The 15,592-nt window shown below is 46.9% G+C and overlaps 1 protein-coding gene and 1 long non-coding RNA gene across 2 annotated transcripts in view; one reads left to right on the top strand and one right to left on the bottom strand.

The window, feature by feature from the left end:
* The window catches only part of LOC135055928 (uncharacterized), a 229,563-nt gene extending 225,380 nt beyond the window's left edge, over positions 1–4,183 (bottom strand). Inside the window, exon 1 of the long non-coding RNA XR_010243850.1 lies at positions 3,987–4,183. This is a non-coding gene — a long non-coding RNA (uncharacterized LOC135055928). The remainder of the gene's footprint in view (positions 1–3,986) is intronic.
* The window catches only part of LOC135055926 (protein-glutamine gamma-glutamyltransferase E-like), a 226,952-nt gene that overhangs the window by 121,832 nt on the left and 89,528 nt on the right, over positions 1–15,592 (top strand). The gene's annotated exons all lie outside the window — the stretch shown is intronic.

Genomic DNA, 15,592 nt, shown 5'->3' with positions numbered 1-15,592 from the left:
CGGCAGCGGGCGCGGGGGGGAGAGTCTTGTAACTGGCATTGTGGGGCATGTATCTCACACTGTGGGACATGGTAACTGGCACTGTGGGGCATCATGTATCTGGGACTGTGGGGCATGTATCTGACACTGTGGGACATGGCAACTGGCACTGTGGGGCATGGCAACTGGCACTGTGGGGCATGGTAACTGGCACTGTGGGGCATGGTAACTGGCACTGTGGGGCATGGTAACTGGCACTTTGGGGCATGGTAACTGGCACTGTGGGGCATGTATCTGGCACTGTGGGGCATGGTAACTGGCACTGTGGGGCATGGTAACTGGCACTGTGGGGCACTGTATCTGGCACTGTGGGGCACTGTATCTGGCACTGTGGGGCATGGTATCTGCCACTGTGGGGCATTGTATCTGCCACTGTGGGGCATGTAACTGGCACTGTGGGGCATTGTATCTAGCACTGTGGGGCATGTATCTGGCACTGTGGGGCATTGTAACTGGCACTGTGGGGCATGGTAACTGGCACTGTGGGGCATGGTAACTGGCACTGTGGAGCATGTAACTGGCACTGGGGCATGTATCTGGCACTGTGGGGCATGTCACTGGCACTGTGGGGCATGTATCTGGCACTGGGGCATTGTAACTGGCACTGTGGGGCATGTATCTGGCACTGGGGCATTGTAACTGGCACTGTGGAGCATGTATCTGGCAGTGGCGCATTGTAACTGGCACTGTGATGCATTGTATCTGGCACTGTGGGGCAATATGTATATGGCACTGTGGGGCGTTGTATCTGTCACTGTGGATCTGACACTGTGGGGCACTGTGTATCTGGCACTGTGGGGCACTGTGTATCTGGCACTGTGGGGCAATTGTGTATCTGGCACTGTGTAAAAAAGGGACTCTGCATGCGTATTGTGCAAAAATTGAATGAAGGTGTGCTGAGAGACGACACAAGGGGTAGGTGATAGTGTGCTGAGAGGCGACACAGGGGTAGGTGATAGTCATGTTGGCACGCCCCATTTCCAGTGGCCACACCCCTTCTGGTGCATGACCACGCCCATTTTTAAGGCACGCGCACATACTTCTTTTATCTGTGTTTTTTTGGGGTTTTTTTTGGGGGGGGGCCGCCACTCTTCATCTTGCCCTGGGCTCCAAAAACCCTAGTTACGCCTCTGGTGCTTGCTATACCCTGGGGCTGATGCAACATTGAACACAGGTCAGATGTCATTGCTCCCACATGGCGTGCACTGAGCTAAAAGCATAAATAATCCTGTATGCAGAGCAAACCGCCGCTATCCGCACACATGCATAGCCATCATCATTATTAGTGGGCACTTGCACCAGACCTATCCCTAATGCAAAAGATCCCTTGAAAACAGCTATAATTACGCACAGGGCTATTTTTCAGGAAGAAATGTACGGAACGCCGTTCCTGAAGCTCTTTGAAAAATTATGTAATTAGGAACAGCATTCCAGAACTGCTCACCACAAGAGACAGTCATACACTGCATCTACAGCCACACTCTGCCCCTGGCCATGGGTGTCCATGCAAGCTGAAGGCCTCTCTGTCCCCAGCTCAGCAGCCAAGGCAGCAGGTAGGAGAGGGCAGCGGTGGGCTTGCATGGCAGGGGGAAGCCAAATTTATGGGACCGCAGGACACAGGGAGCTCCCGCTGGACACCACCAATCCACGTCTCCAACAGGGTGTGCAGTAAGATGGTATGGTTTGACCGGGGTCTGCAGCCAGAGGCGACATTTCAAATTCAGCCATAAGCCAATGAGAGCTTGTGACATGGCAGCCAATAAGGAGCTGCAAATGACCAGTCCTGATTGGCTGCCGGTCTGCAAGCTGTTGGCATCAGTTTTGAAATACTGCCCCTGTCTCTCCAGATGCAGGTCCTTGTGCAGCAACCAGCCCACGCAGCCACCCACAATAGCACCACACACATAGTAAGTTACAACCATGGGGCTGCACATGAAGGGCTGCTGTGGGGGCATATAATGGGGCGGAGACATTATTGTGTAGTGTCAGGGACTTTAAAATGTTTTTCAAATGAAGGGCTAAAAACAACAGTTTATGCACCAATTGACTCTTTCGTAGACCCACCCACATCACCGCCCACCTCTGCCCCGCCCCCAGTTCCTGAACCTATTTTCCTAGAAAAATAGCACTGATTACACATATGCAGAACTCTGTGTACCCCGCGATGCCATCTACATGCACTACTAGCCTACAAAACCTACTTTAATTTTACTACCCTGTTACTCTCCCCCCCCCCCCCACACACACACACACCTCCTTTCTTCATAGACAGATGGATACGCAATTGTATTGTGTACATCACTGAGTCACTCATTACTGCGCACATTTAACCTCGGGGGATACACAATGTGAAAACTAGGTATGTCAGCAAAATTGTCTTACATGCAATTCTACATCAGCCCCACTGAGTGATATTGGTCGTGATTTGAGAATTAGTCTAATATCAATGAGTGTGTGGCCTCCAAACAATTCATATACTCAACAATGATCCCATAGAACTACAGTAGGTTGGTTCACTTTAAAGGTGACCACTGTATGACATGTGCCCAGGGTGACAGGGTTGGCACTGAATGGCTGGATCTGTTGAGTATTGGGAAATTACAAATTACCCTGTCACTCAAGGTTTGGGCATGTCTGGCATTAAAATTGTGAGATTTTTTTCCCCTCATGTTATCATTTTAGATTTGCGTTCAACTCTGTATGAGCCCCACTGACTGGTGAAGGTGGGGCCAGCATTGAGAGTCTTTAGTAAATTGAACAGTTTTGCTATCACTTTACTTCGGTATTCATCATGCCATGTATGCAGGGGCGGATTGGGATGGAAAACTAGCCTGGGAAATTCTTGTAAGCAGCCCTAATAGGGGTGGGGTCTGTTGAGGGGGAGGTGGATTCTGTTAAGTAGGTGGGAATACTGCTCAGATGGTCTGACCAAATGCAAGTATGGAAAGTGCGCGCCGCAGGCGCACCACAAAATTTTAGAGGCATGGCTGCATGGGGAAGAGGCGTGGCCACATAATAGTGCTAATTCACATTACACCACACAGTAGTGCCGCTTATACACATTGCACCAGGTAGAATCTCCTATACACTCTGCGCCAGATAGAGCACGTTATACATATTCTGCCAGACAGAGCACGTTCTTCACTATGCGCCAGGCAGAGCATATTATACACACTGCACCAGGTAAAGCACGTTATACACATTGCACCAGGTAAAGCACATTATACACATTGCACCAGGTAAAGCACATTATACACATTGCACCAGGTAAAGCACATTATACACATTGCACCAGGTAGAGCACGTTATACACTTTGCGCTGGGCAGAGCACGTTATACACATTGCACCAGTAAAGCACGTTATACATATTACACTTACACATATATGCCTTGCAGAGCAGTGTCCTGTATCTATTCTTAAGTGAACAGAGTGCCGCCAGTGGAGGAGTTTTATATATTTATTTTATATAGACATATTTTATATATAAATATACATAGATATATTATATATATATATATATATATATATAAATAGATAGATAGATAGATAGATAGATAGATAGATAGATAGATAGATAGATAGATAGATAGATAGAACCTGCACAGGGGGAGCCAGAGGTTTGGTGCTGAAATGAGGGAGAGGGCGCCCCTGGCGTAAGTTTTCCAAGCCCCAACAAATGCTTAATCTGACCCTGATAGCAGTAATGCCTCAGGAACCCCTTAGTAGCCTCACCCTCCTACAACTGCAGTGCTTAACACAAACCAACCCCCCCAATAGCACTATGTAGGGCACTTTGAGGCCACAACTACCACTGGCTCCCCCCCCCCCCCCCAGAAGCTCCCAACAGTCCTTCACTACCGTAATGCTGCACTGCCATCTCCTGCAATGCCGTCCTCTGCTAACGCCACACCCGCTCCCCCGTGAGATCACATGCAGGCTCACATACTGTATCTCCGCCGGGTGCTTGTGCTGCTTGGGAGTGGAGAGTGCAGGGACGGAGCCTAAGGAATGTGACCCATGGAGCCGCGCTACCCGCTGCAGCTGCCTGTCATCTCTTTCAGACAGCAGGAAGCAGGACTTCCTTTACATGCGCTGGTAGCAGTTGTACTGGAGGGTGAGGCCGGCAGGAAGGAGCAGCGGCGGACGAGTGCAGGAGAGAGTAGCGGCAAGTGGGCGCAAAACTTGGAGAAGTAGCGGTCGGCCAATTGGTAGGAGCGGACCCCCCCCCCCCCATATGCAGTTCTCTCTCTAAATAATGGACAGTGTTGTATTCTTCATTACTTAGCTGAACGCATGAGATATTTCTAAATGTAAATATATATATATATATATATATATATATATATATATATATATATATATACACTATATGTTACTTATTACTTGAACATACTGTAGATTTTGCACTGATGGATGGTCGAGGGTTGTGCTCACTTTCCCAAATGTCCCAGTATGTACTTTAATGTAAAATTAAATGCTTTCTATTACGGATATATCTAAATGCAAAGGGATTTTGGGAATTGTTTAACGGTAAATTTAACAAATAATTTTTTTTAATTACATTATGTATTAAAAAGTCATTCCTGCCTACTATCTTCTCAATTATGCTATTGTATACCTCATACTTATTGCATACATCATGCTTATTGTATTACCATGTATTGTATTACCATGATTTCTTATGTTGATGCATTACTATCAGTGGTGGTTCCTACCTTTGTACTGTGGAGGGGCTGTACCCCGCCTTGGCACGCTGTATGGCCCCTATGCATTGCCCTTACATGAAAAAAGTATACAAAAAAAAAATAAAATCAAACTTCCTACATGCATAAAAACTGCCCCAAGAAGTCGAATAAAGTTGCTAGAATGAAGCAAAAAAGGCTTCCTATTGGAATCGCAACTCTTGCTAATGAGTTCAAGGGGGAGAAAACATCTCTTCCTGGGACTGTCTGGATGCTACCTTTAATCCCCGCAGTCACAAGTCTGGCCGCGGATGTTGGAACCCCGTTCCTGACAGTCCATTCGGTATCCAATGCGTCTTGTGCCCTATCTGGCACATTGTCAAGGATCTTATAAACCAGATAATCAGCTCCTCATATAGTAAAATAGTTAAAATAAATTTAATTGTTCTGTAGTTAAAATTGGAAATGGACCCTTATGTTGTAAAAAAAGAACGGCAAACACGTTTTTTTATGAAAGGAAAAATAAAATAACGTTTTCATTATAAAAACATTTGTTGTTTTTTATTTATTCTTTTTGCTTTCTTTTCTTTTTTGGTGCCACTATTATGTAAAAATGTGTAAATGTGTAAAATCCTATATTTGTGTGCTAGATAGTGTCCTCTTTTATCAGCTGTTTTAATGTAAACTAATCTTATTGTCCTTATACAATAAATGTAATTAATATTAAATAATTTCATTTATTCATAGCATCATTGACATTGTGTTTTAGTTTATTTAAGAATGCCCTTAGAACTTTTGTTTTTGACTGTTATTTATATGTGACATTGTTGTGCTCTCACAATACATCAGTTTTGGGCAGCATGTACAGTTGTGAGTGAGGGGTTAGTAGCACTTCATTATATCACTGGGTGCATGGTTAGGGTGGGATGTACTAAAAGGAAAATGCAGCCAAAAATATGTCCGCATTCCCCATATGTGCCAAGCTACAGAATACAATACATTTCAGATCTTGGATCCGATGGGTAACACCATCTTTATCTGGCATTATCTATTAGAAGTCTATGGCCTTCTCTCCGCAATTACCTCTGATAATTGAAATTAAAAGATAGATTGGAAGACCACAATGTGTGCAAAGCAACTTTAACAAGTGGAAATCCCTAAAAGGGTATCATTACACCCAATTCAATGTTAAATCCAGAAAGAATAGAGAATGTAGACCTGTATAAGCGCTAATTACAAATAAATGAGACAATTAAATAGGTTGTATAATATTCATTCCTTATATGTTATTGAAGAATGTCCTCCTGTTCCTTCTTTGCTTGTTGATGCCTCAAAGGTATGTTTCCAGTTCCAAAGAATATGTGGAGAAAAAAATCAATGAAGCAAACAATGGTAGTATTGCCAGGAATGGATTCTAATTAAACTAACATGTTCCCACAAAGTTGAATCTGTAGGATAATTGGCGGGAGTATAGGTCAAACAGGGAGAAAGTGTTCCCCGACCCACAATGGAGCCCCAAAGATAGTGTATGTAAGGGTATCTTTAATCTTCTCAATCCCTGTGTGGCGCCCACCAGATCGGTCAAGAAAGATGCATAACCCACTCACTTATAGGGATCAGTATGATTTGACGATGGACAAGATGCCGGCTGTCAGTATACCGATAGCAGAATCCCGTCTATCAGAATCCTGACAGCCCCCCATTAAGGCCCCTATCCCTACCATAACCCTAACCCTTCCTGCTTGGTGCCTAACCCTCCCTGGTTGGTGCCTAAACCCTAGCCCTGCCTTCCCAGCTGCCTAAACCTAACACTCCCCGCTTGATGCCTAACCCTAACCTCCCCCTCTAAGTGCCTAAACCTAAGCCTCTCCCCTGGTCCCTAACTGTGCCGTCCCAGCTTCCTAACGCTAATCCCACTTTTCCTGCCTAAACCTTACTTCCTCCCCTCCCCCATGGCAGGACACCAGCACGTCCCGCTGTGAGGACGATCAGGATGCTGACTGTCGGTAATGTGACGCCGACATCCCGAGCGGTGTCGGTATGTAGATGCCGGCATTGCGTCCTCCTTCGGGATCCTGGCGTCCACATATTGACCACCGGTATCCCATCCGTCAGGAAGGTAACTGCTTCCCCACTTATAGTATAGATGAATAAAAGCACATAAAGGTATCTTTTCCTATAGAAAGGTTCATATGCAATATGCATACAACACTCATGGATTAATTGGTAATGTGACTCCTATCTGGGTTTCTTTAATCCATCACAACCTCAAGCAGTCATTCCCAGGACTCAGGTGGGTATATGTCCACCCAAATCCAACCAAGATGGAAAAAATCAAGCACAATTACATAAGTCAGTCCATATATACAAAACATGTATTTATCACAAAACCCCATAGTTGAGGTATGTATGACAAAAACTAAATTATTTTGTAATTTAGTTTTTGTCATACATACCTCAACAATGGGGATTTGCTATTTGTAATTAGTGCTTAAACAGGTCTAAATTCCCTATTATTTCTGGATTCACCTGTAAGAATTGAGCCCGCTACATCACTCTGTGCATGCCCAGAAGGACTCCCAGGTCCTAAACCCATTGCATACAGGATTGCTAGTATCAGAAATGGACTAGTCAAGCAACGGACATTCTTAGGAGGTGACTAGTAGGTGGGCTGCAGTGACTGTAAATATCTGCCATGTGGCCATGTTATGGAAGTATTGTGGGAGTGTCAATGAAAGCGAGCTGCATTCTCAGATGCATACACACTTCCACAGAGGCCATGTTAAGGCGGAGACACTGTGCCTGCCTAGACTGGTGCAAAGGTCGATGGCGAATGCAATGGTATGCCGATTGGTTGACTGAACAGCAATGTTATTTTGCACAGGGATATCTCAGGGCTTGCGCTGTCTAGCATGCACTAGTGTACAAGGGGAAGGCTAAGCATTTGCATATTATTGCACCCGCAATGGGTCTGCCATCCTTGATCACCCCCCCCCCGACTCTAGCTGGGTTTGCTGATCAGGGCCTGCTTCAAAGCAGAGTTGACACAGTGGAGGCAGTTCCCTGGCTAGCAGCTGACGAAGGCCTTAGATCTGGGCTGCTACGGGGTAGGAGCCCTGCTCAATTATGCTCAGAGGGATGGCCCCCGGGACATCCACACTGATCCAGAGGGTCCCAAAAAGAAGGAGTGGCTATTTATACAAAAGAAGCCAGGCTAGCAGAAGAGACGAGGTGTTTTGGGTGAGATTGGGAGGTGGCCACCTGGAGCCAGGTCTCTGATCAATGCAGTAGCCATCGCTCCCAGACTTTCAGTACACTGCCAGTAAACGACAGCACAATTTGTACTCCGTAATGACTCCTGCCCCCGAGTACCCACCTCACAACTGGCCAGCCGCAGTTCATTAATGCTGGGGCACCACAGATGTGGGGGAGAAGGGGGTGAGTTATTGCAAACTCCCCTCTAACCTGGATGTTTCCCTGGCTGAGGGGCTCATGGCATCCCACCTGCAAAATAAAGGTCTCACCAGGTGTCGTAGGTGAATGGGAGCACAGAGATGTTAATTATGTTAGTCCAGGTTAAGTTAAATTAGACCTCACTTACAGAGCCGGCCCTATGCATAGGCAAACTAAGCAAATACCTAGGGCATTTGGTATACCTAGGGGCACAAGCAGCTTCTGCTGATTAAAATGATATGCAGCATGCCTATATTTTGTGTGTGACTCTGGCTGTATCTGCATACAAAATGCTACGTTACAGTGTATTCCTCAAAAATCACTGTAACGTAGCATTTCATATGCAGACACAGCCACAGTCGCACACAGAATATAGGCATGTTGCATATCATTTTAATCAGCAGAAGCTGCTTGTGCTTCCTAGCCACATGGCATCCTAGCCACAAAGGCGCCCAATGTTAGCAGAGCTGCCAGCTGACTCATGCCAGGCATCTCCTGCTGCATGGCGTATTGAGGCAAGATGTATGAGGACACATCTGTATCCAAGCAGAAGCAGAGGTCACAGTGTTAGCGGCCATGTGAGTGCTGTGTGCGGGTGGGTTGGTTGTGCAGTAGTGTTCGGTATATGTGTAAGGGGCATTATGTGTGATTATGTGTATAAGTGCACTACTAATATGTGGCATATGTGAAAGGGACATTATGTGTATCATTATGTGTATAAGGGCATTAATAATGCGCGGCATATATGTAAGGGACATTATGTGTACAAAGGCATTAATAAAGGTTGGCATAATGTATAAGGCACATTATGTTTATAAGGACATTAATAAAGTGTGTCATATGTGTAAGGGGCATTACTGTGTGGTATTATGTGTATAAATGCATTACTAATGTGTGGCATTATGTGTATAAGGTGCTCTACTGTGTGGCGTAACGTATAGAAAGGGCACTACAGTGTGGTCTAATGTGAATAAAGAGCAATATGGTGTGGTGTAATGTGAATAAGGGGCAATGCAGTGTGATGTAATGTGAATAGGGGGCACTACTGTGAGGAGTAACGTTTATAAGGTAAAGTGGTACTACTGTGTGATGTAACGTGAATTAGGGACACTCACATGATAAAATGTGAAGAAAGTTGCACTACTGTGTGGCGTAATTTGAATTAGGGATACTATTGTGTGGCCATGCACCTTCCGAGCAAGAACACACCCCTTTTTGGACTGTGCGCCGAATGTGTGCACCGTTCCTATTTAAAATATAGGGGGTAGGAACACCAAAATGAGGACTGTTGTAGGTGCGGGGTGATAATGCTGGGAAACGGGTGCAGGGTCGGAGGTGGACTAGCGGGGGTGTTAGGGGGCACCAGACAAAATCTGGTTAGGGACGGCAAAAGTGCAAAATGTAATTCCTATTTCTCTGACGTCCTAGTGGATGCTGGGAACTGCGTAAGGACCATGGGGAATAGCGGGCTCCGAAGGAGGCTGGGCACTCTAGAAAGAATTATGACTACCTGGTGTGCACTGGCTCCTCCCACTATGACCCTCCTCCAAGCCTCAGTTAGATTTTGTGCCCGGCCGAGGTTGGATGCACACTAGGGGCTCTCCTGAGCCTTTAGAGAGAAAGTATAGAAATTAGGTTTTTTATTTTCAGTGAGACCTGCTGGCAACAGGCTCACTGCAGCGAGGGACTAAGGGGAGAAGAAGCGAACCTGCCTGCTTGCAGCCAGCTTGGGCTTCTTAGGCTACTGGACACCATTAGCTCCAGAGGGATCGACCGCAGGCCCAGTCCTTGGTGTTCGGTCCCGGAGCCGCGCCGCCGTCCCCCTTACAGAGCCAGAAGCAAGAAGAGGTCCGGAAAATCGGCGGCAGAAGACATCAGTCTTCACCAAGGTAGTGCACAGCACTGCAGCTGTGCGCCATTGTTCCTCACACACACTTCACACTCCGGTCACTGAGGGTGCAGGGCGCTGGGGGGGGGGGCGCCCTGAGAAGCAATAAATACACCTTGGCTGGCAAAAATACCACAATATATAGCCCCAGAGGCTATATATGTGGTAAATACCCCTGCCAGAATCCAGAAAAAAGCGGGAGAATAGGCCGCGGAAAAGGGGCGGAGCTATCTCCTTCAGCACACTGGCGCCATTTCTCCCTCACAGCTTCGCTGGAAGGAAGCTCCCTGGCTCTCCCCTGCAGTCTACACTACAGAAAAGGGTAAAAAAGAGAGGGGGGGCACTAAATTTAGGCGCAATATACAGTTATATAGAAAAAGCAGCTATAGGGGACATAACTCAGTTAGTCCCTGCATTATATAGCGCTCTGGTGTGTGCTGGCATACTCTCACTCTGTCCCCCCAAAGGGCTTTTGTGGGTCCTGTCCTCTGTTAGAGCATTCCCTGTGTGTGTGCGGTGTGTCGGTACGGCTGTGTCGACATGTTTGATGAGGATAATGAGGTGGAGACGGAGCAGATGCCTTTAGGAGGGATGTCACCCCCTGCGGGGCAGACACCTGAGTGGATGTGCTTATGGAAAGAAATGAGTGCACGTATAGACTCTTTACATAAGAAATTTGACGACATGCCAAATGTGGGACAGCCGACTTCTCAGCTTGTGCCTGTCCAGGCGTCTCAAAGGTCATCAGGGGCTCTGAAACGCCCGCTACATCAGACCGCAGACGCAGATGTCGACACTGATACTGACACCAGTGTCGATGAAGATGAGTCTAACCTGATGCCCACTAAGGCCATTCACTGCATGATTGAGGCAATGAAAGAGGTGTTACACATTTCTGATATAAATACAGGTACCACTAAAAAGGGTATTATGTTTGGGGAGAAAAAACTACCCGTAGTTTTTCCCCCATCAGATGAATTAAATGAAGTGTGTGAAGAAGCGTGGCTTTTCCCTGATAAAAAATTGGTAATTCCTAAGAAGGTACTAATGGCGTTCCCTTTCCCGCCAGAGGATAGGTCACGTTGGGAAACACCCCCTAGGGTGGATAAAGCGCTCACACGTTTGTCTAAAAAGGTGGCACTACCGTCTCCGGATACGGCCGCCCTCAAGGAACCTGCTGATAGAAAGCAGGAGGCGATCCTGAAGTCTGTATACACACACTCAGGCATTATACTTAGGCCAGCTATTGCGTCAGCATGGATGTGCAGTGCTGCCGCTGCGTGGTCAGATAAACTGTCAGAGAATATTGACACACTAGACAGAGACACGATCCTGTTAACCATAGACCATATCAAAGACTCAGTCTTATATATGAGAGATGCACAGAGGGAAATCTGCCGGCTGGCATCAAAAGTAAGTGCATTGTCCATTTCTGCTAGGAGAGGCTTATGGACTCGCCAGTGGACAGGAGATGCAGATTCTAAAAGGCACATGGAAGTTTTGCCTTATAAGGGTGAGGAATTATTTGGGGATGGTCTCTCGGACCTAGTTTCCACAGCAACGTCTGGGAAGTCAGCATTTTTACCCCATGTCCCCTCACAGCCTAAGAAGGCGCCGTTTTATCAGGTTCAGTCCTTTCGGACCCAGAAAAACAAGCGTGGAAAAGGCGGGTCTTTTCTGTCCAGAGGCAGAGGTAGGGGAAAAAGGCTGCAACAAACAGCAGGTTCCCAGGAGCAAAAGTCCTCCCCCGCTTCTTCTTCCAAGTCCGCCGCATGACGGTGGGGCTCCACAGACGGAGCCAGGTACGGTGGGGGGCCGCCTCAAGAATTTCAGCGATCAGTGGGCTCGCTCACAGGTGGATCCCTGGATCCTTCAAATAGTATCTCAAGGGTACAAACTGGAATTCGAGGCGTCTCCACCCCACCGGTTCCTAAAATCTGCCTTGCCGATTGCTCCCTCGGACAGGGAGGCGGTGCTAGCGGCAATTCACAAGCTGTATTCCCAGCAGGTGATAATCAAGGTACCCCTACTTCAACAAGGCCGGGGTTACTATTCCACACTATTTGTGGTGCCGAAACCGGACGGTTCGGTGAGACCCATTCTAAATTTGAAATCCTTGAACACATACATAAAAAAATTCAAGTTCAAGATGGAATCGCTCAGGGCGGTTATTGCAAGCCTGGAGGAGGGGGATTACATGGTATCCCTGGACATCAAGGATGCTTACTTGCATGTCCCCATTTACCATCCTCACCAGGAGTACCTCAGATTTGTGGTACAGGATTGCCATTACCAATTCCAGACGCTGCCGTTTGGACTGTCCACGGCACCGAGGGTATTTACCAAGGTTATGGCGGAAATGATGATACTCCTTCGAAAAAAGGGAGTTTTAATCATCCCGTACTTGGACGATCTCCTAATAAAGGCGAGGTCCAAGGAACAGTTGTTGGTGGGAGTAGCACTATCTCAGGAAGTGCTGCACCAGCACGGCTGGATTCTAAATATCCCAAAGTCACAGCTGGTTCCGACGACACGTCTACTGTTCCTGGGTATGATTCTGGATACAGTCCAGAAAAAAGTATTTCTCCCGGAGGAGAAAGCCAGGGAGTTGTCATCTCTAGTCAGAGACCTCCTGAAACCAAAACAGGTATCGGTGCATCACTGCACGAGGGTTCTGGGAAAGATGGTAGCTTCTTACGAAGCAATCCCATTCGGCAGGTTCCATGCCAGAATCTTTCAGTGGGACCTGTTGGACAAATGGTCCGGATCGCATCCTCAGATGCATCGCTTAATAACCCTGTCTCCAAGAACCAGGGTGTCTCTACTGTGGTGGCTGCAGAGTGCCCATCTTCTAGAGGGCCGCAGGTTCGGCATACAGGACTGGGTCCTGGTGACCACGGATGCCAGCCTTGGAGGCTGGGGGGCAGTCACACGGGGAAGAAACTTCCAAGGACTATGGTCGAGTCCGGAGACTTCCCTTCACATAAATATTCTGGAACTAAGGGCCATTTACAATGCCCTAAGTCAAGCAAAATCCCTGCTCCTACACCAGCCGGTGCTGATCCAGTCAGACAACATCACGGCAGTCGCCCATGTAAATCGACAGGGCGGCACAAGAAGCAGGATGGCAATGGCAGAAGCCACAAGAATTCTCCGATGGGCGGAGAATCATGTACTAGCACTGTCAGCAGTGTTCATTCCGGGAGTGGACAACTGGGAAGCAGACTTCCTCAGCAGACACGACCTCCACCCGGGAGAGTGGGGACTTCATGCAGAAGTCTTCCAGATGCTGGTAAACCGTTGGGAAAAACCACAGGTGGACATGATGGCGTCCCGCCTCAACAAAAAGTTAAAAAGATATTGCGCCAGGTCGAGGGACCCTCAGGCGATAGCTGTGGACGCTCTAGTGACACCGTGGGTGTACCAGTCGGTTTATGTGTTCCCTCCTCTGCCTCTCATACCGAAGGTATTGAGAATAATAAGAAGGCGAGGAGTAAACACAATTCTCGTGGTTCCGGATTGGCCAAGACGAGCGTGGTACCCGGAACTTCAAGAGATGATCTCAGAGGACCCGTGGCCTCTGTCGCTCAGACAAGACCTGCTACAGCAGGGGCCCTGTCTGTTCCAAGACTTACCGCGGCTGCGTTTGACGGCATGGCGGTTGAACGCCGGATCCTGAAGGAAAAAGGTATTCCGGAAGAAGTCATTCCTACGCTTATTAAAGCCAGGAAAGATGTTACGGCAAATCATTATCACCGCATATGGCGGAAATATGTTGCATGGTGCGAGGCCGAAAAGGCCCCAACAGAGGAATTTCAACTAGGTCGATTTCTGCATTTCCTGCAAGCAGGAGTGAATATGGGCCTAAAACTAGGCTCCATTAAAGTACAGATCTCGGCTCTGTCGATTTTCTTTCAAAAAGAACTAGCTTCAGTACCTGAAGTTCAGACGTTTGTGAAAGGAGTGCTGCATATTCAGCCCCCGTTTGTGCCTCCTGTGGCACCTTGGGATCTCAACGTGGTGTTGGGTTTCTTAATATAACATTGGTTTGAGCCACTAAAAACCGTGGATCTGAAATATCTCACGTGGAAAGTGGTCATGTTATTGGCCTTGGCTTCGGCCAGGCGAGTGTCAGAATTAGCGGCTTTATCATGTAAAAGCCCTTATCTGATTTTCCATATGGATAGGGCAGAATTGAGGACTCGTCCCCAGTTTCTCCCTAAGGTGGTGTCAGCGTTTAACCTGAACCAGCCTATTGTGGTGCCTGCGGCTACTAGGGATTTGGAGGACTCCAAGTTGCTAGACGTTGTCAGGGCCCTGAAAATATATGTTTCCAGGACGGCTGGAGTCAGAAAATCTGACTCGCTGTTTATCCTGTATGCACCCAACAAGCTGGGTGCTCCTGCTTCTAAGCAGACTATTGCTCGCTGGATTTGTAGCACAATTCAGCTTGCACATTCTGTGGCAGGCCTGCCACAGCCAAAATCTGTAAATGCCCATTCCACAAGGAAGGTGGGCTCATCTTGGGCGGCTGCCCGAGGGGTCTCGGCTTTACAACTTTGCCGAGCTGCTACTTGGTCAGGGGCAAACACGTTTGCAAAATTTTACAAATTTGATACCCTGGCTGAGGAGGACCTGGAGTTCTCTCATTCGGTGCTGCAGAGTCACCCGCACTCTCCCGCCCGTTTGGGAGCTTTGGTATAATCCCCATGGTCCTTACGGAGTTCCCAGCATCCACTAGGACGTCAGAGAAAATAAGAATTTACTCACCGGTAATTCTATTTCTCGTAGTCCGTAGTGGATGCTGGGCGCCCATCCCAAGTGCGGATTGTCTGCAATACTTGTAAATAGTTATTGTTAACTAAAGGGTTATTGTTGAGCCATCTGTTGAGAGGCTCTGTTGTTTTCATGCTGTAAAACTGGATATAGTATCACGAGTTGTACGGTGTGATGTGTGTGGCTGGTATGAGTCTTACCCGGGATTCAAAATCCTTCCTTATTATGTCAGCTCGTCCGGGCACAGTGTCCTAACTGAGGCTTGGAGGAGGGTCATAGTGGGAGGAGCCAGTGCACACCAGGTAGTCATAATTCTTTCTAGAGTGCCCAGCCTCCTTCGGAGCCCGCTATTCCCCATGGTCCTTACGGAGTTCCCAGCATCCACTACGGACTACGAGAAATAGAATTACCGGTGAGTAAATTCTTATTTTTTAATATGTTTAACTGGAGTAGGTATTTATAAAAAAAAAAGTTGTTTTAAAAAATAAAATATATTTGCTGTATCCTTAAATGCTATCCTGACAATCTGGGGGATACATTATTATTATTATTATTATTATTATTATTATTATTATTATTAATAATAATAATAATAAATGGAAGAAATAGGTGAGCATATTTTAGGGTGTATTTCTAAAGCAATTATGCTAACTCAATAATGGATTGGTTCTAAATATGACTGAATAAATTTGGCTACATAATTTAAATTTAAATGTAAAAAAAAACAAAAAAACAGGCAAATGTTCCAGATAT

The sequence above is a fragment of the Pseudophryne corroboree genome, chromosome 3, assembly GCF_028390025.1.
Source record: "Pseudophryne corroboree isolate aPseCor3 chromosome 3, aPseCor3.hap2, whole genome shotgun sequence".
Taxonomy (NCBI): Eukaryota; Metazoa; Chordata; class Amphibia; order Anura; family Myobatrachidae; genus Pseudophryne; species Pseudophryne corroboree.
The sequence above is the reverse complement of the archived record's forward strand: the minus strand, read 5'-3'. Positions and strand labels throughout refer to the sequence as shown.